The following is an 8,883-nucleotide window of genomic DNA, read 5'->3' as shown; positions in this document are numbered from 1 at the left end:
AAACAATGGCGCTTGTGTCACAAAAATAACTCCTATAAGTAAGACTTTTCACCAAGATGCACAGTGATACTTATCGGGTTCGAGGCGAGCTGGAGTTGTTGTTGCAGACAGCCCTGCAAATGAGATCTCCTATTATAATGAGCTGGTTTACTAAACTTTTTTGCATCAAATTAACAAAAATCTATATGTGGGTGGACAAGTCAGTCTCCTCTTGAGGGCTGATGCAAACTTTTAAAAACAAGCCCAGACTGTCTTCAATTCCTGTGAGACAAAAGCACAAAAAGCTTGTACAGCTAATTGGTTTGAGGGTTAGGGAGAGATGATCTAGTACACTACATGAAGCTTCACAGTATAAGTAACCAGTAGACTTAGTGATATGAAGTATGCACAATGGGTAGTGCCAACACCTGCTCTTTTATGGCTTTCTGGTTCATGGGGAAATTTTAATGTTATTAAATCAAAAAGGAATTATTTCCACAGAAGATAATCCATAATTACATGTTGCCATCCTGGGAATAGTGTTGTTGCAATGAGTACACCATACATTGAACCATTTGGCTTTAAAAACTAATAAAGATGTTTCTGTCAAATCAGCTGTGTCCTCTTTCTCATATCATTTGTCATATTGCGAATCATACCGTGAATGTTATTTATTTATATATTTATTATTCCATACATGCACCTTGATGTACATATGTGTCTGGATACTGTACTCACACATTTGCTTTAGTTCTTCCTACATTCATCATTGTAAATGCAAACATAAATAACAGTGCTGTATTGCATGCTGTGTGTGTAACATATACAACTCACAATAGTAATCCCTGACATTGCATTCTCTATTATTTAGCACTCAACGCTTCTGTCAGTGGAGGCAGCCTTGGATCCACACACAGCGCTGACAACAAGTGTGTTTTTGACATGTTTATACTGTTGTGTGTAGACGGTGCTGTCTACCGCAAAATTAATCAATATTTCTTTCTGCTGAATTTGGCAACGAGACACATGGGGCTAAGCAGCAAATACAAGAAACTATGGACCTGAGGCAGGCTTATATAACAACCATTTACTCTCATATTTGCTTCTCTAATTGGAGGAGAGTAGGAAGATATACAAGCTCTACAGATTGTTTATTTACTTCTTCTAAGATGTATACTTTAGTCATATATCCAGTTTGTCAAGTAAGAATCCTACTGTGGTCTTCCCCAGTGCTGTTTCAAGGGCATTTTGATTTAATTTAGGCTAAATGTTCACTTTATATTTTTGTTGTTTGCTGCACTAACACATGTTGATTAATGTGCACTGTCCCATATTTAATAAATAAGCATAAAATATGAATCCACTAAGATTTTTAAGTTTTTTACACCATTCACTGACCTTTTACCGACCTTTTATTTCGATTTCCTGTATTATCATCCATCTGCAGGACCAGTTCCACCCACCCGCATTTCATTGGTGCTTACAAAACTCAAATATTGAGCCATGATGTTTACAATTCCTGGTTCGTGCTGTGGAGATGTGCTAATGACTGAGACCGTTGGCGTGTCATTACAGGTGCATTATGGATGTGTCCAGGGATGTTTTTGTTGGGCCTCTTGATCACTGAGCGTGACTCACCAAAAAGGTGGCCTGGGCGTTGTGTTCTCAGGCTAATCACAGTCCAACTGCTCTTTAGTCTGTCATGCAAAACAAATCCCAGAAGCTAAATGTGGGCCATGAGTAACATCTATAACCATAAAAATACATAAAACACTTCAACATTTTATGACCAAAATGCAGTAAAAACCAAGCAATATCTTTCATTTGTTTTTCCCATGGGTGTCTGAAGCTTATGCCAGCATCTAGTTTAGTCTTTTGGTGCAGTAGAACAGGGACATAGGACACATTCACACATAGTAACTCGCATAGCATTTTAGAGCACACATATTAAGACTAAGTATGGATCGATTGTTTCTCTCTACCTCCTTGCCTCAATCAATGCATTAGCCATCACTTTAAATCAAAGATCCACTGACGCATTCACGCAAACATTCATACACAGGGGGTGAGGGGTCTTGCTCAACAACACAACAACCATATTTATGTGTGGAAGCTGAGGTCACACTGCCAAACTGTGGACCAGTGGTTCTCATTGCTCCAACAATATATATATGCGAGGAGCAAGATTTGAACCTCCAAACTTTAGATCAGATAACAGACCAACTGAGCTATCATCCCCCGCTGCATGGCAATAGACAGTGTGTGACCTGAATAATATATAAAAATATTTGTGTACTACAGAAATTGGGGCTACATCTCTCATTCCAATCTCGATGTTTTTTTCCACATAAACTATATATGTACTGTGTTCTTGTAGCCATGAAAAGCCCTGGGTTTGGAAAGAAATGAGCATCAAATATTGGTGTGGAGTAAGCACAAAAGCCCAAGGATGAAGTGTGCTTTTGTGGGGAGGGTCCACACAACACGTCGAACAATGGTCCATGGAAGTGCAGTTAATGTGGTATGACGGAGACAGCAGGCTGGGAAATAAAACTGAAGGGCGAGATGTGGTGTTGTTTGTCTGTTGTGTTTACTGAGGAGATCTGGAGGACGCATAGGTAGTAAATGTATAAATAGTACTGGACTTGTCTGTAAAGTGTAGCCATTAAACTAACAGCTTGAGGCTAAAGAGAGAAAATGGCTTGAAAATGCAGTTGTCCTTGAGAAGATCACCAGAAGCATCAACACTGTCATTTTGAATGTTGCTTTTATAGCCATTATTATAAGCTTGAACTATGGCGAAAAGGGTAACATAAGGTCTATAGACTGGCACAGTGTATGCATCTGACCGAGCACAGATAAGATAAGAAATAGGTCTGTCAATATAATTACTATATTGACTTATTGTTCAATGTATGAAGGATGGATTAAATAATGATAAAGGGAATATGTTAAAATCTTAATGAATTCACAGTGAATATATGATCTTCCTGCCTATTGTTAGAACAACAATTCACAGCTCTACTCATTCTCCCTGTTAACTTTCATTGTTATCTCTGTACTTATGCCTGCCAGACACACACACACACACACACACACACACAGAAAAATACGGTGAGATGAAAGAAAGAATATAATGGTCTAGTCTTTGCATATAACATTATCCGTATGCTCTTTTGTCACATCCTTCTTCCAGACGTTCACCAAAAGGATTCAAACCCAGCTTTGTAAACAACACTAAGGGCCAATTACCTGGCGGTGTGGAGCACAGCAGAGATGGAGAGGCAGGGGTTCCATCCTTCATAAATACTAAACTTTATTTATGCGCACATACCCCCAGGGTCCTTAAAGCCACCTCACAGGAGCAGCAGAGGTAGCAGCATCCACTTATTGGCTCAAAAGCACACACAGTACATATGTAAAACACTTTTTAAACTTGCTTTTTATTGTCAGAAGAAACGCTATGTTACCTAACAACAAGGTCAAATCAATATTTCTGTAGGAGGTAACACGATAAGCACTTAGACTTAGACAAACTTTATTGATCCATGTGGAAAAGGAAAGGAAAATTTTTTGGACCCAGTGGCTCACACATCACAATATAATTTAATCTTACAACAAAGAGCAAATATATTATTGTTAATAATGAAAATACTGAAACACTGAAAATAAGTAGCAAAATAACAAGAAATAAGCATCAAAGTGTAGTGATTTGAAGTGCAGGGCCAAAAGGAGTCTATATACAGTATATACTGATTATGCTTCATTCAAATGGATATACCTATGGGAGAGATTGTCATGTGATGTTTATCTGAAAAAATTATAATAATAAAATAAAAAATAAAAAATAAATCACACAATGCTTTTGTCTCCAGAATAAAAAAAAAAAGATTGGAGACCACTGGATTGAAGATAGAAATATCATAGATAAAGTTGTGGTGATGGTAAAGTAATCAAAGTCAAATCAGTATTAAATCATTAAATGTATTGTGTAAGAGTAGTCAGTCACAAATACTGAAAACCAAAAGCAGCCAAATCAACATTGAAGTATGCGAGATGTGGGCTCAATCTCCCCATTTTGCCTCCTCTTCTTCTAGTGTGAAGAGGATGTGTAACCGTGCATCTGGGACAACAACAAAGATAACAGTGGGATGAAGCACGGGAAGCATTTTGCTGAAAAACCATCGATAGTTATGTGGCTGCGCACCAAACCTCCCACCGGGCCTCTGGCAATTCCTCTTCAGGCAGAATCTGAAGCACCCACCAGCTCGGACCGAACAGCCCCTCTCTCTGTCTCCAAACCCATCTGGCATTCGGGACATTGTTCTGGACCAGATAAGAGTCAGAGAAGAGCCACTCCCTATTTCTAACCCAAGACACGTCCACGTAGGCCTGTCACGATAACAAACTAAAGCACATATATATTGCACAATATAATGCTACAGAGAAATACAGCAATAAACAATAATGTTTAAACTACTTCATTCCACTAACGCAAAGCAAGATAATGCTCCAGGAAACAATTTTTTAGATATACTGCATCATTAAAAACCTGAGCTGCAACAAATAAAAGGCTAAATGAACCAAGAATTAGCCATAGAAGTTATTTATTCTAGCCTCTACAGCTCAAACCTTACATTACTGTACATAAAAGTGGGAAAAAAGCTCCACACTATTGCAAATAAATTGTCTACACGATAAATATTGAGCCTCAAACTATATTGTTAGGGTTTTCATATACTGAATGATAAGTCCATCCCCTTTGAGTGGAGATATACATTGATTCAAGGATGACATTTGGAAAAATTACCCATACAGTACAGCTTTCCATCTCAAGAAATCAAAAGGGAAGAGGAGAAAAAGACAAGGTGCAATACAGAATACTGAAGTAGTGACCTCGAATAGATGAGCAATCACCCCATTGAGAACAGATAGCCAAACAAATCCAGTTGAACTGCACTTGGTGTGACAAAGTGACAACCATGACAATTCCATTTTGAACTCCAACCTCACAAAAAAACTGTCCTAAGATTCATTACATCACCTTGAAAACAGTAGACACCCATCGAAATCAGTGCATAATGGCTTTGAAAGTAGGGCTGGGAAATGAATCACAATTTCCTCATATTGATCATACTGTTCACAATTTTAGAAAAAGGATTGGACTGTGCCGCTCTCTTAAATTGTCCCCAGAAAATCATTATCAATTAGAAATGACAAAATCTCAAATGGCCCTATTTCAGAAGTAAGCATACCTTTAATATCCTGTGCTTTAAAAAATCCACAACACTCAATTTAACAACATGGAGAGATTGAACACTTAGCTAGAGAAAATACTGACATAAAAAAGTAATAAAATGGAAACACAGGGACAATAATTTCTCCTAACTTCCTCTTGTTATGTTGTATACTCCTTTGATGTACTTCTTGTATGAAAACACTTAAAAGTGCACTGTGAAACTAAACTATTCCAGCTGGGGGTCCGCTACAGTGGAATTGCTATTGCTTTGACTGAAATGTTCCACAATATGGTATTAAATTTATATAAAATGCATTTATTCAATTATGGGTGTTTTTATTGCTCAAAATACCTTTAAAAACATGCATTCTGACTGTGACTGGGGTCGCCTCTTCACAGATCTCACCTGTAAATGGACCTGGTGTCATCTTCTGCTTGGCTCTATGGAGATTGGTAAGTTTAATGCCAAACTTTGGAACATTGCAGACAAAGTAATAACATCTTCATGGGAACAAGCATCTGGTGGGTCCTCTACCAGAAAGGGTACAAAGTACACTTTAAAATACATATCTTCGCAACCGCAATCGAATCATATACTGTGGAAGCTAGTCCTATTGTGCGCACATTTCAGGTTTAAGATCTTCATTCATCCTACAGCTGTCAGCAGAACTGTCAGACCCACCAAATATGATCGATTCATGTTCATTCAGACGACGCAACAGCCTAGTGCAGCGCTCATACTTCCCCTGTTAGACCCAATGTGATTTCCACATCTTCAGCTTTTCTTGACAGTTTCATATTAAATATTTATAACTCCGCTTCAGACAAACGGGGGTGATTCATGATGTTTGAGTGCAATGAACAAACTAGAGAATAATTAAGTATTTCAGAAAAAGGGCAGGATTTGTGTAAAGAAGCTTAAACCAGTGACAGCGTGAATAAGAGTTCGGTGTACCCAAACTACACCTCCTGCATCAGAGCTGTATGGATGCAGGATGCACTAATCCAGCTTTTACATTCCCAATACAGATTTCAATGCTGGCTTTAAGTATCTGCTGAAAGTCAAGATCAACTGATAATGGCATTTATTTCCTTAAAACAAAAATAAAATAAGACAAACTGATCCAAATGTGTTACAGAGCTGTTATTTATCTCTCAAGTAACTAAAGAACAGCTTTGTATATAAAAAAAAAAATCAAATATCATGAGACTTTCTGAGCCAACTATGACCAGTAGTTAGTCTTATTACATTAGTTTATATCCCTGTACAATGTCAATTAATACTGCTGCTGCACAAAGTGAGGATGACAAGAAAATCCAAATCTAAACCTGGGCCAAACACAGAAAACCGGTGCCACATTTTGAGAGCCAAAAGTTTAAGCTGTGGAGATTTTATGTTTGAAAGGAAGTCAGAAGATGCACTAGAGCGACAAGAGGTTTATACAATGCACTTCCTTGGCTGAGCAAACGCTAAAAGACCCACCAGGCCAGCCAGACTAAACACAAGCCCCACTGAGTTCCTTGTGCAAAACATTTTTTTTTTTTTTTTTTTGAAAGCCTCTGTAGCACTCCTCGAAGCTATTCAAAATTTTCCTTGTGGTTTATAGTTTAAAGATAAAAACTGTGCTTTGAATAGACTTGGTCCTGCTCCTTTCAAGTGGAACAGGTTCATTGGTTAATTTTTTTGTGGAATTCGTTTAAGAAATACATTTTTCAATTTTCTGAGTGGGACAATCTTTTTATGAAGTGAATAGTTTTGAAATCTTCTTGGTACAACACTGATTAGCACACACACACACACACACACACACACACACACACACACACACACACACACACACACACACACACACACACACACACACACACACACACACACACACACACACACACACACACACACACACACGCTTTCAGAATCTTTTCTAAATGATGCAAGATTGAGATGCTCAGATTTGATATCAGTTGCTTATGTCACTTATGAAGAAAGGTTTAAACTATAAGATTTGACACAGAACTCGAAAATCACACTATAATTGGTTGAGTCTGTAGGAGCCTGTTAATGTCAGTAAAGGTCGTTTTCAATTATTCATCATTCATTCTTCTTCTTCCTAACAGGGGTCACACACAGATGAAGTCCATGCTGCCACTTTGGGCCCAACATATTCTGCAGACAAATTGCATCTTAATTGATACGAGGAGTCCAAGAGAGGGAAAACCTAATTAACAAAGAGAAGACATGCAGGGACCCGGAAGTTCTACAGACGTATCATAATCCCTGTCCATGAGATCTATAAATATCTTTTCAGAAAATTATATGAAAAAAAGTACACTAACCAAGACAAGAGCATTTCACAAATACAATAATAAAGGAAGGATTTGAAATAAACTCACAAACAGCACTACACGCTAAAATAAAAACTAATGAATGGACTAAGAGTAACAGTAATCTGTGTAGTGACAGCAGCAACAATTAGGATCTGTTTTGTTGCCCGCACTAGAGCACATGTCAGATCAGCACAGATGGAAGATGGATGCAGTCTCTTAAGAAGAAACTGAGCTGAAAGATAAGAAGGATTAAAAGGTTCATCACAAGTTGATCTCAAAGGAATACAAACCAGCTGCTCTAAACCAAAAGCTCTGTCAGTAATGGGCCTAATTTGCACTTATTCATCTAATATCTTGAGATGATTACACACATATTCAACAACCGAAGACAAATAATTTTTAATTTGGTCCCGAGGCGTGTTCTTGGATTTCAATGATGGACTAGTTTGCCGTCTGTGTTAGGATAGGCACGAATGTGGGGAGCATCTGCCATCTTTCCCACTAAGAGCCACAGTGGCGATGCCAGATCCCTCTACAAGTCATCGACCCAGCCAGCCATGACGGACATTATCTAATGGAGAGTGTGAAATGTCATCTATGTTCGGATGTGGGCGCTGTCAGGATAAAACATGCGATGAGACTTGTTGCATTAAGAGGAGTTTGTTGTTTGGAGCGGAGGGGAAATGGCTTGTGTTCATCTTGTCTGACATATGGGAACACAGTATCCATGGTAGTACTTTTGTTCTCTGTTGGCTTCTCATCACTGCCTCCCCACTGGACTCTCGTAGCCATAGAGCCAGCTGCTAAGATGCACACACACTCGCTGATTGTGCTGCCAGATGGTCCAAAGCAGATGACGCAGTGGTCCTCCTGAATTCGCTGTCATACAAAAAACTTTGCACATTACGGAAGAGTGGTAGCAATAAAAATGTTATAATGGAGATGCAGAAGCTTAGTTTAGAGAAAGTGTCAAATCAGAGAAAAAACTAAGTCAGAATAAGACTGAAAACAATGGTGCAGTGACGGATCTTGCCCTTTAACAATCAAAGCTTTTGAGATGGGGATGGGGGTGGAGAGTTGGCAGTACCAGGGCATGTACTGGCCAGTGACAGCCACGGCAACAGAGACAAGTAACTGTCTCAGCTGTTGCATTCAGACATGCTCAATAAGCAAAATCAAAAATAATATGTCTCTGACAGTCTAAACCTCGACCTTATACTTTCTAATAAAATATCCTGCATTATATTTGAAAGACTATGGACAGCTCAACAATGTCATAAAAGCTGCTGAAAAAAATCTGAAAGTCACAATTTGTAACTTGGATATTATTGCTTTTC

General features: G+C 38.5%; 1 protein-coding gene across 2 annotated transcripts in view; it reads right to left on the bottom strand.

Moving 5' to 3' along the window:
• LOC110171682 (myelin basic protein-like) overlaps positions 1 to 8,883 on the bottom strand; it is a 36,965-nt gene that overhangs the window by 1,294 nt on the left and 26,788 nt on the right. The gene's annotated exons all lie outside the window — the stretch shown is intronic.

The sequence above is a fragment of the Boleophthalmus pectinirostris genome, unplaced genomic scaffold (assembly GCF_026225935.1).
Source record: "Boleophthalmus pectinirostris isolate CB_2022bp ecotype Guang Dong unplaced genomic scaffold, ASM2622593v1 HiC_scaffold_6, whole genome shotgun sequence".
Taxonomy (NCBI): domain Eukaryota; kingdom Metazoa; phylum Chordata; class Actinopteri; order Gobiiformes; family Gobiidae; genus Boleophthalmus; species Boleophthalmus pectinirostris.
This window is presented reverse-complemented; position numbering and strand designations above follow the sequence as displayed.